The following is a 15,073-nucleotide window of genomic DNA, read 5'->3' on the forward strand; positions in this document are numbered from 1 at the left end:
GGAAGGTCATAAGGATTAAGAATCCCATTAAAGGGCTTTCAGAAGCGGGTTTTTTCTCTTTCTCTTATCAAAGTAAATGACTGAAACATGCACACATGCACCCTTCTTTCTCTCTTATGTGAAGACATTGCAATTTTCTGTTTTGAGAGCATGCATGTTCATAGTGACATCTTAGAAATAGAGAGAGCAGGTCCTAACCTGTGTCTGCCTTGGGTTTGGTTTTTCCAGCACTATGAGAGTTAAATCCCATTCTTTATAAACTTCCTAGTCTCTGGTGTTGTTATATTAATACTTAAATGGTCTGAGACAGGTATAAGTGGCATTTTAAGATAAAAATTTCAAGATGTGTGTATGCCTGTATGAGTGTGTGTGTGTGTGTGTGTGTGTGTGTGTATGCAGGGGCATGTGCATGCATGTGTTTTTATGTATGTGTCTACGTGTGTGTATGTGTGTGTGTATGTGTGTGTGTATGAGTGTGAGTGTGTGTCTATGTCCCAGTGTGTGTATGTGTGTGCCTGTGTACATATGTATATGTGTGCATGTTCATGTAGGTGCCCACAATTCCAGGAGGAGGCTTGGATCCCCTAAAGTTAGCATTAGTAGGTTTGAGCTACGCAGCATGGGTCCAGGGAATGGAACAGTAAAACCAAGATGGCGGGGCACTCTCCTGTTCCTTGGTATCATCATTATATGGGAGACTGAATCTACCCAGGGTCGTGTCGCCGGAAGCCCACTTGTAAATTTATGGTTTCTGTGATAGTCAATGCAGGTCGCCTGTGTCTGTGTCGATGTATAGATGATGTCTTGCAGTTTTTGTACATGACCTCTAACGGTGCTGTGAGAATGGCTCCCAAGGACTGTAATCGGCTGCCAAGAGGCAACAGTGAAGTCTCTGACCACACTGAGCGCAGCAGGCAGAATTACAGGAGGTGGTATAAAGAGAAGGTAAATCCCAGAGTCATATGTCCCTGGGGGAAAGAGAAAATGCATGCCCATAACCAGAATGCAGTGTTTGCAGGATAATAGTGGGCTTAGAAAAAAGGAGAGAAAGCCAGGCGCAGGCAAGTCACTGCTGTGTTTCCCTCTTCGGCTCTCAAATACATCTTCTAATAACCAGATGACAGAAGTCATGTTCTCAAATAGTATCTGATGGTGACTTGTTCAAGGTCTAACTGTCACCAGTGTCCCACCATTCTGTGCATTTATATATGGGTATTAGGCACATACTGTAGATGTGTGTACACATGCAAGCACACACACATGCTATACACGTACTTTAGACATACACTTGCCTGCATGAAGCCCTAATAGCATCATAAGGAAGCTTCTCCACAAATGTTCTGGATAAAACCCACTTCTGCTTGGTCCTCCCAGTGCTGCTGAGCTGACCTGGAGGTGCTGCTGTGAGCCTCTGTACTTCAGCAGTGTTGCCGTTCTGCAGAAACAGGGGCTGGCTTTTAAACAATAATGCCAGCAAGAGTGAACAAGCCAACCACTGTCTAATCTCCGTCCTAACTTAGTTCATTGCCTTGGGATTAAGAACTTCTGGTTGGACCTGTGGCCCTGCTCTGAAATTATTTCTCAATTCTTCTTTCTTTGCCTCTGTCTTCTTCCTTCTGTTTCCTCTCCTTAAATTGTGGTTATAAATCTTACCTTCTGATCATTAATCATCATCCCCTCACCTTTTTCTGCACAAAACCTGCTTACCTTCTAACATAGCTCCTCAAATTTAATTGACTTTTAGAAAGCTGAGGCCATTTTTAACGAAGAAAGCAGACATCTTGAAGGGGCCCTCCCTTGACGTAAGTCCCTTCCACTCTGCTACTGTTCTTTCCCAGCCTTCTCATTCATCACCGGCAGTTATTGCATCCTGGGCTTAACAGTGGGAAAGCGTCTCTTTGAGCTTCCTGATGCACATTGTCTGTCTGCCTTTGTCCATCTGATTATCGCTTCTCCAGGTTTTCCCTCTAAGTGTGAGTCCGCTTTGCACTCCGCGTCTTCCGATCCTTGTTTATTTATATACATTTGGAGTCAAGGTTTGCTTTATATGGCATGTGGCCAGTTAAATAATTAATACTGCTTCCATCCCACAGCTAGCATCACGGCATTGCAATGGGTCTGTCCTTTTGCAATAGACAGCAAGCCGGTAAGGCAGTCAGTGTTGTCTTGTTCCGTGAAATCGTGAGTTCCCCCTGAGCAGACATTCTGCTGACAGGGGAAAGGAAAAAGCTTGTAAATCCTCGTCCACACGTGCATATGGTCGACTTTCTCACTTGTGATACGATTTATCTTATATTGAATTTTCAAGGCAATAGCAGTGCATTTGCCATTCATTAAAGACCTCCATGTACCAGCGATCCTGTGTGTAAGGGAAATTGCTTGGGATCAGTCCGTGGTCTGCACTGGACTAGGATTATATGATAGACATAGACAATCTCTGTGTATAACTGTCTCTGTGGTCTGATACTCCCAAAGCCAAGCGTGTCTAAGGGATACCAATGACAACAAAGCCATAGCCCAAATGCTATGGAGACATACAGGATAATCCTTGGATTTCCTGATAAACCAGCCTCCATTGGAGCCAGATCCCGTCATCCAGGGGTCTGGGGCAGTAGACAACCAATGAGTATAGGACAGATTGTGTTCCACAGGGAGCTCAAGGTCTGTCGCATTGCACAGGGAAACAGTCTCAAAAACAATAAAATAAAACAAAATGAAGTAAGTACCTTTTATTGGTATGTCTTTGAACATGCGTCCTAAATCGTCTTGAAGGATACAACAGAAGTATGTGTACATCAGAGACTCCTTCTGAGAGTGACTGGTAAGCTTGTAACCATAGTGACTGGATTCTTAGAGACAAAATACAATCACAGTAGGTAAACAAAATGTAATATTACACAATATTTATGCACATATGAATTGTGGCCCAAACGAAATATGAAACACAAATGTTTGTTTAAGGCTATGTCAGTCGCTTCTCGCTAAGTACATGTCATAATTTAGGCAAAATAATATTACGATTAGCTAACAGTAAATCACCATGAAAGCAACTAGCCAAATAATATGTGTAATTAAGCTATGACCACATTTAATGCTATTGCTATTCTGGGTTATAACAACATAGTTGTTTTTTGTTTGTTTGTTTTTTTTTAAGAACTATATTGGGCGTGTTTGTAGGTCGCATATGCAATATATTATTAAGAGTCATGATAAAAGGATCAGAAATGAAAACAGGCCGGATTTAGTTGATCTTATCAGCACATGAAAATTAAAGGTCAAATGCAGTGCTCCTTCACCTTCTGTTTGGTTGGGCAAGCAGGACATGTCTCTGCTTCCTTTGGCAATCTCCCCTCCCTGACGGTGGCCTTTAAGACGAACCTTCTTCTTTGTAAGGACACTGAAACGCATCTGAACTCAATTTTCCTTTAGCTAACAGTGCTGAGGCCTCTGCCCCTGAGGCTCTGTGAGATTCCAAGCTGAACAAGCTTCCAGCAAAGGTACCAATGCTTGAGTTAGCTGGGATTTTGTGGGTATCGTGGGCAAACTTCTAACTCATCAGACTGAGTTTCCTATACTGCACACATCTGTCCATTTGTGTCCCCAGGCTTGAGATGATGACCAGCTGTTTGTCAATCTGGCCCTTTGCTTCTACTAATCCATCACTCCACCTACATATGTCTAAGAGGGTAGACAATCTTAAATGTTCCAAAACACCAGGAGCTTGACAATGTAAACCAGGCTTTCTGCAGGAAAAAAAAAACATAGTTAAACTCCTGGTTTGATCTGAACTTATAGAATCAAACTTGATTCCTTATTAAGTTACATGATCAATATAGAAGTTAAGGTTACTCTATTCTTCACTTTCCAGAAATACTTTTGGTTTTCAGATTTCAATCCATTAGGATAAAGGCTTGTGCCCCATCAGCCATTTAACTCCTTACTTCAGCCTCCTGTAATATGGAGCCACTGAGGTGTGCCAACGCCTTACTCCTTCTGGCCCATCAGTGCTCATCCATCAGCTACACAGAAGACATATATGTGTCTTTCTCACTACTACTTCTATTTCAAGGCTCAATGGAGAAGCAGATGAGTACTGGACACTTTCCTTGCCCCACATATGCAAGAGCAAACTTTCAGCCAGTCAGGGTTTTAGATCCCCCTTCATGACTGCTTTGTATTCATTCCAAGGAAGCTGAGCAGTGAGTGAATTCTTCACTATGAAAGCCTAAGCATTACAGGGAGTGAAACAACACCCCACTTAGCCAACACTGTATACAACACCTTCCTTAGGTAACACTATATACAGCACCCCGCTGAGGCAACACTGTATACAACACCCTCCTTAGGTAACACTGGATACAACACCCCACTTAGCCAACACTGTATACAACACCCTCCTTAGGTAACACTATATACAGCACCCCGCTGAGGCAACACTGTATACAACACCCTCCTTAGGTAACACTGTATACAGCACCCCGCTGAGGCAACACTGTATACAACACCCTCCTTAGGTAACACTGGATACAACACCCCACTTAGCCAACACTGTATACAACACCCTCCTTAGGTAACACTATATACAGCACCCCGCTGAGGCAACACTGTATACAACACCCTCCTTAGGTAACACTGTATACAGCACCCCACTGAGGCAACACTGTATATAACACCCTCCTTAGGTAACACTATATACAGCACCCCACTGAGGCAACACTGTATACAACACCCTCCTTAGGTAACACTATATACAGCACCCCGCTGAGGCAACACTGTATACAACACCCTCCTTAGGTAACACTGTATACAGCACCCCACTGAGGCAACACTGTTATAGCACCCCACTGAGGTAACATGGCATACAGGGATTACAGCATTGAAAACCATCTGAAGATTTAATAATCTCAATGTAAACTGTTAACATTTACATTAGCGTTTCCTGAAAAATTTATAGGTAGATGATATGAGTTTAGTTTGCAGTGGACACAGTAAAATAATAGACAATATTTCTGATGGCTTCATAAAAATTTTCATAAGAAGATGGAGAAATGAGCTTGAAAGGCCACACCCTTGACTGAGGAGCTCTTGGGATTAGCCTTGATGGGAGAAAGAAGCTTTCATGTGGGAACGTGTGCTCGGCTGGGTTGTCCATGCTCCGGTGTATGGGCAGCATATATGGGAGGTGCTAATGGGATTTAGTGGGCTATTTTTTTAAAGGCCATGAAGTTAGGAGGGGAAGATGTTGGAGTTGATTTAAAGGGAGCTGGATGGTGAGTTGAGGATGTATTCATTCACAATTCTTTGTATTCTAATTCTCAAATAATGAATTTTAAAATATTAACTTCTTAAAACATCTCCAGAAGAAATTGAGTGAGCTGGTGGTTCAAAACTTCATTTTCTGAATCAAAATCCATAGTTAAGAAGTAGAAGGCACTTTATTTTGGTAATGGTTGTACCATGCATGAGTGGATTTATCTCCACACAGAAGAAGAACCCAACTGTTGGAATCTCACAGAATCAGCTCACTGCAAGAGTACCCAGCACAGCTGTCTTCAAAATTCTCTCTTTTGTTCAGTTATTGTAACCTGTTCCCCATTCAGGGAGCTTTACTTCATTTTGCAGAACAATGGGAATCTTGAAGAGTGTACCTGTTTATATTGCTGGTATGAATAAACAAATGTAGCCTCTTTTGTTTTTAAAGAGACAGGTGCTTGGCTGGGATTGGAAGCTGTTTTAGGTCTTAGGCCGGATTTGTGAGACTCAGTCACTCCCATTTCTCTATGCCCACAAACATAGTGTTCTCATGCATGGTGCAGTCTGGTCTGGGCTGGCGCTGACTTCTTTATTCCACTAACTTTCATATCCTCCTATCTGTCATTGCAGTAACACAGGCATATAGCACTTTTCTGTGTCTGGGACATGCTAGCATGATGTACTCTTACGTGTTTTACTACCAGAATTCTTCAGAATGTCTGTCATTAGACATTTAATTGGTACTATCTCTATATGAGCACAGTAGATAGCCCATAGGTAATGTAACCAATCATCAGGATTCCAGACTATGATGGATTTAAGTCTCCCCTCAGAACTGTGGAAGGAGAGATGGATCACTTTGGACCAAGCACAGATGTCAGCATCAGGTTGGCAAGAAAACAGTCCCGGTAGCTAAGGAAAGGAGAGAGTCCTTGAAGCCAAGGACCACAAGATGTCGTTCTTGCGTCATGCTTTCTCTCAGTCCACAGTACCTGTATCAAAGCCTAACTTCACCCCCTGTGTCTTGTTGAAGGGTTTCCTAAAAAATGACCCTGTCCTTGGCAAAGCAAAAGGATTGTCTTGGTCAGCTGATTGATTGGTGCCTTAGAATAGCATGACTAAAGGGTGGGCAATCCCACAGTTTGAAATCCCACAGCTGACCATTTGCTCCGTGAGTTCTTGCTTTCTGCTGAAGAGTTATCCTCACGGAGGACAGGAAGTGTGCAGGTTGCCCGTCATTGTAAATGGGTTTGGCAGAGATTGGAGTCTGAGGTTCCTAAAGCTCTGAATATTGGTGGCATTGAGTCAGTGAGCCATTGGCAACTCCAGAGAAGAGATCAAGGGGAGTCTTCAACAAAGCTCCATCTCAGAATGCTGCCCAGGGTTTCTTCCTATTTGAGGAGCCTTAATGCCTTCTGGATATGGTCATTAGGATATCACGCTCATTTATTTATGAGGGAACTGGTGAGCGTGAAGAACAGGATTGTGATTTCTAGGACAGGAGCAATTAGCCTTACAATTGGCAATGAGGATCATCCAGCGTTCCACAGCTGGAAGGCTGAAGGGAAACTCTTGGCAGGGGTGGCTAGCACACATCGAGTTCAAAACAACATGCACTTCATGTCCTCATGTGGCTCCTGTCTATCATGGAGAAGAAGGTTTTATTCCCAGAACTATGTCCTGAATAATGAAAATACAGCTCTAAGTATTGCAGAGAAGGGTGTGGTGGTGAAAACGACCTGGTCAGAGAGTCAAGGGACACTTATAAGCCTATGAGCTGATATCTGAAGAGAAACTGAGTAAGCTAGGCCAACAGAATAGCACAGCAAGGAGGGTGGTGGTGTGTTCCTTCTAAGGAGCAGGGGACCATCCCAATAGGCACAGTTTTACAGAAAGTAGGCATAATGGAGCAGAGAGGGACTTCAGGCCTCCTTATCTCAGCACTCTCAAATGCAGCTGTAGGTTCTGTGTTCTCTTTCTCTGTTATTAAAAATGGTAACCATTGCGTGGGGGGAAGGGGAGAGGATGAGGGGGAAAGTAGTGTGCAAATTTATCTCAGCAGCTTCACGCTGCCCCCAAGTACTCTCTGACCCAGGTGGTCCTCAGGCTGTCCCAGGATAGCACCTTGCCCTGCAGCTTCTCTTTACTCACAGTTCCCTTGATGGGTAATTACCACACCAGGCTCACACATCCGAATCTGTGGTAGGCCTGCTGCGTTCCCACCACCGCACCTTCTCTTGAACTCAATTCAGTCGCCACATGAAAGAACACACCAGACAATAACCCCTGATCCAATTGATAAGATATTATTTGCCCATCTAAGCAGCACAAAATCCTGTACACACCCTTCCCTTAAAACTATTCATAACAACCTGTATCTGTGTAGAGAAGAATCTTAACACCTGTTGTCTTGTTCTCCCAGCTCCTCCTCTTTCTAAAACTTTTCCCCCACCCATCTTTCCTTCTCATTCAGTGACAGGCTTTGTTCTAGTTCTATCCGGTACTTGCCTTCCTGGGTAAAGACATCAACCTACAGGTAACAGGCTCTTCTTTACATCCACGCCTCTTGTATTTGAGGAAACTGAAACACATAATTACCCCTTCATCTGCCTAGCATAGCAAGTGCCTATCCTCAACCAACTGTCAAAGTATGGCAAGGTTGCTAGAACCGTGACAACTTCTGTCTGTTTAACTGTGATGAGGGGTACACGGCCGTCCTGTATGAGTGATTAACAAGGGGTACATGGCCATCCTGTATGAGTGATTAACAAGGGGTACACGGCTGTCCTGTATGAGTGATTGATAAGGGGTACACAGCCGTCCTGTATGAGTGATTTGAGTTATATATCTCATTTTCTTCTCCTTTTTTCTCTCAACTTTTCTAAACACTTGGCTTTTGAATCATAGAAAGTTCCAGAACTGCAGTTATTAAGACAGAAAACTAAACTCTAGAATAGTGGTATAATGAAATCATTAGACTGCTTACAGGAAATCACATTAGCTAAGCATACATGCCCAAGCCTGGCGTCCTCTAGATTAGTGGTTCTCAACCTTCCTAAGGTTGCCACCTTTTAATACAGTGCCTCAAGTCGCGGGGACCCCCCAACCAGCACAGTCATTTGTTGTTGCTGTAATTTTGCTGCTGTTAGGAATTGTAATGTAAATGTCTGATACGCACGTTATCTTGGGTCACTCCTGTGAAAGCACCATTGGACTCCCAAAGGGGATGAGAACCACAGCTCTAGAGTCTTGGTTTGTTTGTAACATTCTTTACCCAGCCCCCAGGACATAAATCTATCTATAATCCTGTTCATGAATCCTTCTGACAATCTATGTCTCAGATATGTGATTTTTTTGAAAGCTAAATAAAGATGCCGGCTCCTTTTAGAAATTTAAAGTGTTGCTTTCTCCATTGTGCCCCTTCCAGCATTGGGGACAAAGCACCCCACTGAGGTGATGTACCCCCAGGAGCCCTCTTATCTGCTTTTCAAACCCTACGTGAAGTGGGAGAGTGGGGATTCAAAGTACATTTTACTGGGTGTGATTTCTTTCTGGAGTTCTATTTCTGGTCCAGTAGGTACCTTATCTGAGCCACTCATTGCCATTTTCTACCTCGTCTCAGCTTGGGAGAGCCTCTTGGCCACAATGAATTTTAACTTCTCTGTCCATAAAATGAAAGTGGCAATGTCTTCGGCGGGGGGTGCATATGAAGACAATTACAGAAGTCTAAGGCTATAAAGCCACAGCCTGTCACTTTGAGAGCACCATCAACAAACCTCAAGGTTATACGGCGGTGGACGGTCCACTATTACGTAAAACCCCACTGATCAATTCTCATCTGGCTCTGCTTGTTCTCAGGAACAGATTGCTCTGTTTTTCATAATTATTGTACATATTAATATCACTGTGAAGTCATTACAACAGCTGTCTCTTTTTGGTCACAGATGTTTTACCCTCAAAGAAAATGAAATTGCTGTCTTTTCTCTCTGAATTTTGATTGGTCTTGTTTTTTTAATCAAAAGAAACATTGGGGTATCTATTGTTGCCTGCTCGTGATGGCCATCCATCAGCAGAGTCATCTCTGTTCTGTTTCAGTGTAGTAGCTTCGTTATTCTGAAAATGCCCCATTCACCCACAGCAATGGACTAAACTAGGGAGGGAGAAGTGTGTCCTGTTGGGCAACTTCTGTGTGGTCCTGTGTCAGTGCTGAAGCAAGGGAAACTCTGCTGTCCTGGGCAGAATGCAGACCAGGCAGCTGGGAGGCACAGAAAGGGAACCTTCAAAGAGGGAGCCCTGGAACTGAGTCTGGTACACAGAGAAACATGAGGAGGTGGTACCTGGAAAGGTTTTGTAAAGCTGATGTGGCAGGAGCACACAGGTGAGCTTTAGAGACAAGTTTTGTGCCACCAATTTTTAGGACAGGTGAAGGTTAAGAGAGACCAATAAAAATAAGGGACAAACACCTTGGAAGCCTAGTGATGTCCTTCCTAATGTCCCACAAGATGGCAATGATAATAACGATATAATAATAATGACAATAATAATAATAATTAGAAGAATGAAAATGTCATTTAAATATCATTCTATTACTTTGACTTGTATTTTTTGAATGTTTACAACCTTTTTTCCTCTTTATCCTTTCTTCAGGAATCTTCGTAGGAATTCAAATATCTGCTACTCTCATCTCATTTCGTGGTTGCTAAAATACTATGGCATGCTCTGAAAGGAGAGACTTTATACGGGGAGCAGGGGCAGCTGCGAATGTGGGGTGGGAGGCCACTGACTATGAGGTACACTCTGGAGGGATGTGGGTTTGACAAAAAGCTCCTGGTGGAGCCCTTTTCATGCCTTTCTGGTTTTCCTTTCTGCTCTGACCACTGTACTTGTGATGCAGTCAGAGGCAGAGAGGGCTGCCTTTCGAACGGGAGTGAAGTTCTAATAGCTCTTTCCCTGTCCAGGACCTTGTCTTCCTCTCACTCTGGGTGTCTGTGATCCTTCCAACCTGTGGTGCAACGGTCGGCATTGTCCCTGTTCCTGAATCCTCGTCCTCCTGGGCGTAATTCTTACTTTTCATCTTTGTTGTTGCTGACCTCAGCCTGTGTCCTCCATCTGAGTGCTGGGTAACAGGTCGTGTGCTCCTATGCCTTGTCTGCCTTCTCCTTTTGACTCCAACACCCAGAACCAATCCTCTGTAAGGATCTTTCCATGTCTGTCATTCCTTTGTGACCGACAAAGTCATTTGTGATCTTAAGGCAGGGAATGAAGCTTTGCCCTTTATCAGAGGCCCATTTTCTAGCCTTCCCAAGAGTCAACTCCGGATAGTTCCTTATTTTGTCCTTTTTAGTTTTGAGATGGATGGGCGGGCAGTTCTCATGTAGCCCAGGCTATCCTCAAAATCACTGTGTAGTTGAGGCTAGCCTTAAACTCCTGGCCCTCCTGCCTCATTTTCCAGTGCTGGGGTTATAGTCACAGCAGCATAGCATTCTTTTCCTTGGCAGGAGCAGGCGTCTCCATCATTTCCATCTCCTGGCTTGCAGACCCCTAAGCAGTGCTTCATTTGCTTGTGTGCTGGGGAGTGGGATTGCTTGTCCAAGTTGAGAATAAGAATGCACACGGCTTTATTCTGCAAAAGCAGATCAATTCCTTTTCAGAACCCTGGCTGGGCTCCTTGGCTCCTAGAACCTTTCTGTCTAGTGGACATCGAAAGGGTCATCTTCAGCATACTTGGGGCTATGTCTGTTCCACTGAATGTTTTCCCTCAGCCCCACAGAACATTGCATTATTATTTTTTGACCACTTGGTGCCCTGTGTTAGGGCATAATAAACTGGAGAGCTAGACCCCATATGAGCCATGCCTATTAACTCCTGCTTCTCCATAAACTCAGATGAGAAGGAGGAAGCAAAGAACCAGAACACAGGCTCTCACAGTGCTTCTCCTCTGGGGGTCCTTCCAGGCATGGGCAGCTTTGGCCAGGTTATACTTGTGACAGCAAGACTTCCTACAGCTAGAGTAGATCCTACTTGAAAGGCAGGTGCTGAACCCTGTGGGTCCCAGACTCGTCCTTGATATCAAAAGGACAAGAAAAGGAAGAGCTGGGCATGATATAACCGCAACATCAACAACACAACAAAACAGCAAACTATAGTAGTAATAACAATCTATGTCTTTATAGATTCTTGGGATCCTGTTTGGCTTGCTCTCCTATGTTGTTAATGATTCTTCCAATGATCTCCTGACCTCCCTCTACTTATTTATGCTTTAATATGCTGCTTACCTATTTAAACCCATGTGCACACACACACACAAATACAAACACACATACACATACATACACACATACGCACACACACACATATATATACACACATACACACACGCATACACATATACACATACACACACACACACACACACCAAATGCAAAGCCTTCTTTAGTATTTGCCAGTTGGTGATTATTAGGTGAGCCTTACTATTTGACATCTAGGTCCTAAAGCAGAGCTTACTGTGTCCTGTCAGTGCAGCAGATGTGATCTGCTGGGCAGATGGTTACTCTGGCTGAGTGTGCAATCAGGGTAAGGCTGTAAGGGGCCTCCTAATGATGGGCAGCCCAGAGTTGTTGAGAGCACAAAGTTTTATACCCAGAATTGAGCTATCTTGTAGGGATACACTGGGTTGTAAATACAGAATTTGCTAGGGTTTTTTTTTTTATACTAGGGTATACAGAACATAGAGACACATAGGACAGAATAGTTCACAAATTAATAGAAAATGATCATGGGTTAAGGATTATGGATCTTAAAGCAGTGCTTTTGCTAGTCTACAACTCTATCATGGTTATTTCATGATATAATTCTGTTAGATCAAAGTAATAGAAGTCAAGGAAGCCATTTACACATACACATTTCTCTCCCATTCTCATAGGTAAGATAATGTAAGAGAAGTTTGTGTATGTGCGTGTGTGTGCATATGTGTGTGTGTATGTGAATGTGTGTGAGAGTGCATGTGCATTTTTGCATGAGTACGCAAGTGTATGAGAGAGTTGTGTGCATGCACATGTATGTGTGAGTGTGTGTACATGTGTACGAGTGTGTGCATGTATGTGAGAGTGTGTATGCATGTGTGCATGAATATGTGTGAGAGGGTGTGTTAGAGTGGGTGTGTGAGTAAGCATACATGTGTGTGAATGTATTGTGAGAGGGTTATACATGTGTGAGTGTGAGAAAGTGTGTACACATGTGTGTATGAATGTGTCTGTGAGAGTGTGTGTGCATGTGTGAGTGTGTGAGCAAGTGTATATGTACACGTTCGAGTGTGTGCATGTGTGAGAAAGTGTGTATGCATGTGTGTATGAATATGTGTGAGTGTGTGAGTATATGCATTTGTGCATATGTGTGAGAGATTATTTGTGTATGTGTGTGAATATGTGTCAGTGTGTGTGTGTGTACGTGAGTGCACACAAAAATGTCTGTGTGCATACATGTGTGCATGTGTGTGTACGAGCATGCATGTGTATATGAAACCATGTGAACAAATATTCCATATATATAAAAAGAATGGCAGGTTTTCAATAGGTCCAGCTTTTTTCTTTTAGATTTTTAAAACTTCGTTTTATGTGTATGCCATTTTCACTTATACCTGTCCTTAGAATGTCTTGGTTGAGTACCCGAGCCCATAAGTAGGACTGTACTACTGCCAAGAAATGAGGTAGAGTCCTTGTTTGAAAGGACAAGTCTCTCCCCCACACATTCACTCACTTCTTGCTTGCAGAGAACTGCTAAGCACCTTCCACAAACATGAGGATAGCTTGTCACTGCCGATGTCTTCTGCCTTAGAGTTGCTGGGAGATTTGAGGAAAGCGATTGAGATCTGAGTGCTGTGCTGGCAGAGGGTATCAGAAGTGGCAGGTAGGTGAGTCATTAGGGTTTACTAATTGGCCAACACTGAGAGACAGGAGTAATCTGCTCTGTTTCCTTTGCCAAATGAACCTGGACACAGGTAAGATCACACTGGTCTGTCACCAAGAAGATACACGTTGGGTATGAAGTGATCTCAGAGCACCAAGGCCATCGCTGCTCGCTTAGGAAACGTGCAGAAATGTAGCTTTCCCAGGCACTGGGTGAGCTAACTAACACTGATTAGGCTTGCAAGTCCTGGAAAGGGAAAACATAAACGAACTTGATTCCCCATAGTATTCCTCTGGTCAAGCACTTTGATCACTGGAAATACCCTACAGACAAATACTCAGCAGTAGGGATCTCACTGAGAACATATCTAACTACAAATAGATTGTTACTGCCTGGAATGCTCGATTCTCTGGCGGAATTCCATGCTTGAAGGTTTATGGAGTTCTGACACAGACAATAAATGCTTCCCTACCCAGAGAGGAGCTGTTTTCCGAACTCCTGTTACTTAAGACTGAACAAGTAACAAAGTATCAGTATGTGACTAACCTCACTGGCCTACCTCCCAGTCTTTTTCTGGTAACCACAGCACCAAATGCTGGGTTAGTCCTGCAGGATGCTGGGGAGAGCTGTCAAAGGATTGCGGCATCTAAGTGCATAACCACTGGCTATACTTTGGATCTTAAATGTCTTCCAAAGGCAAGGAGATAAAGTTCCCTTCCTAAGGTTGGGAAGTGATGAGAATTTTGACAGTATCTGTGAGGGTTCTTTGGGAGACTATAATCTCACCCTTTCTTTCCTTCTTTTATTAAATCTGTTATTTGCCAGGTTCTCCAGTGAGTGGTTTTCAGGCTGCTAACTTCTGTCACGATGCAGCCTCAGTATAGGCCCTCATACAATGGGGCTCATTGCTGGTGTTTTCAGTCCTCCAAACCCGAGTTAAAACAAGCCCTTACACATAAGTTAGTTCTTTGTAGCAGGTATTTTTTTTAATAGTAATTGAAAGCTAACTATTCACTAACAAAATTTATGCAGGATGATACTGGATAACCAAAGATGAGGGAATACAAATTTCCTGAGGTTCAAAATGTGTTCTCCAGGTAGTGGCGCTATTTAGAGTCGTTCTGGGAACCTTAAGTTGTAGTTCCTCCCTGAAGGAAGCAGGCCACTGGGATGTGTCTTTGGTTAAACCTGGCCTGGGTTCTTACCTTGAGTTCTTATTCCGACTGTGCGCTGGTGTGAACAACTCAGGTCAGAGATTCCTGCGGCCCTGAGCTGAGCGTTTGTTCCTTCCTTGCCTGGATGACGGGCTGAGTCATCTGACTTGAGAGACAAAATAGAATTTCTCACATCTATCACTAGTAAAATCACTATTGAGTTCTGACTGCTTTTCTGTTAACCTGGATGAAAGGGTGGTAGTGGGGGTCTCTGCTGCTCCTGGTATTTTCCTTTATAACATTCTCTGGAGAGTTTCAAACTATGAAAGAATGATTTAAGGTTAGGGTTAGGGTTAGGGATGTATTCTCATTGAAAGTATGACTATTCCGCAAAGTAATTTTTAAAAGAGGGTTTATACAGCAAAAGATCCACAGACATGAAATAGATCAATTCTTCATGGAATATAAAATATTCAGGAAAATGAGACTTTTTCCTAGAATCTATATGATGTAAAGTAACAGTAAATGGATATTTCTTTGTTTTGATATCTCCTGTCTGTCAGAGAGATATAAGAAATGATGAACTTCTTATGCTCCTTTGGATTTCTTCCCCATGTTGTGGTGGTTTGGTAGAAAAAAGATGAGATTTTGAATTTAATGTATTTCTCTCTAACGATGACTTTCCCATTTATTTACTAATGGACTCTGAATAAAGCAAAATTCAAATTGCATAAAACTGTGAACAAAGCAAATATATATAT

The 15,073-nt window shown here is 43.0% G+C and overlaps 1 protein-coding gene across 2 annotated transcripts in view; it reads left to right on the plus strand.

Moving 5' to 3' along the window:
- Nalf1 (NALCN channel auxiliary factor 1) overlaps positions 1-15,073 on the plus strand; it is a 522,562-nt gene that overhangs the window by 291,215 nt on the left and 216,274 nt on the right. The window lies entirely within an intron of this gene.

This window comes from Rattus norvegicus, chromosome 16, assembly GCF_021556685.1.
Source record: "Rattus norvegicus strain SHRSP/BbbUtx chromosome 16, alternate assembly SHRSP_T2T, whole genome shotgun sequence".
Lineage (NCBI taxonomy): Eukaryota > Metazoa > Chordata > Mammalia > Rodentia > Muridae > Rattus > Rattus norvegicus.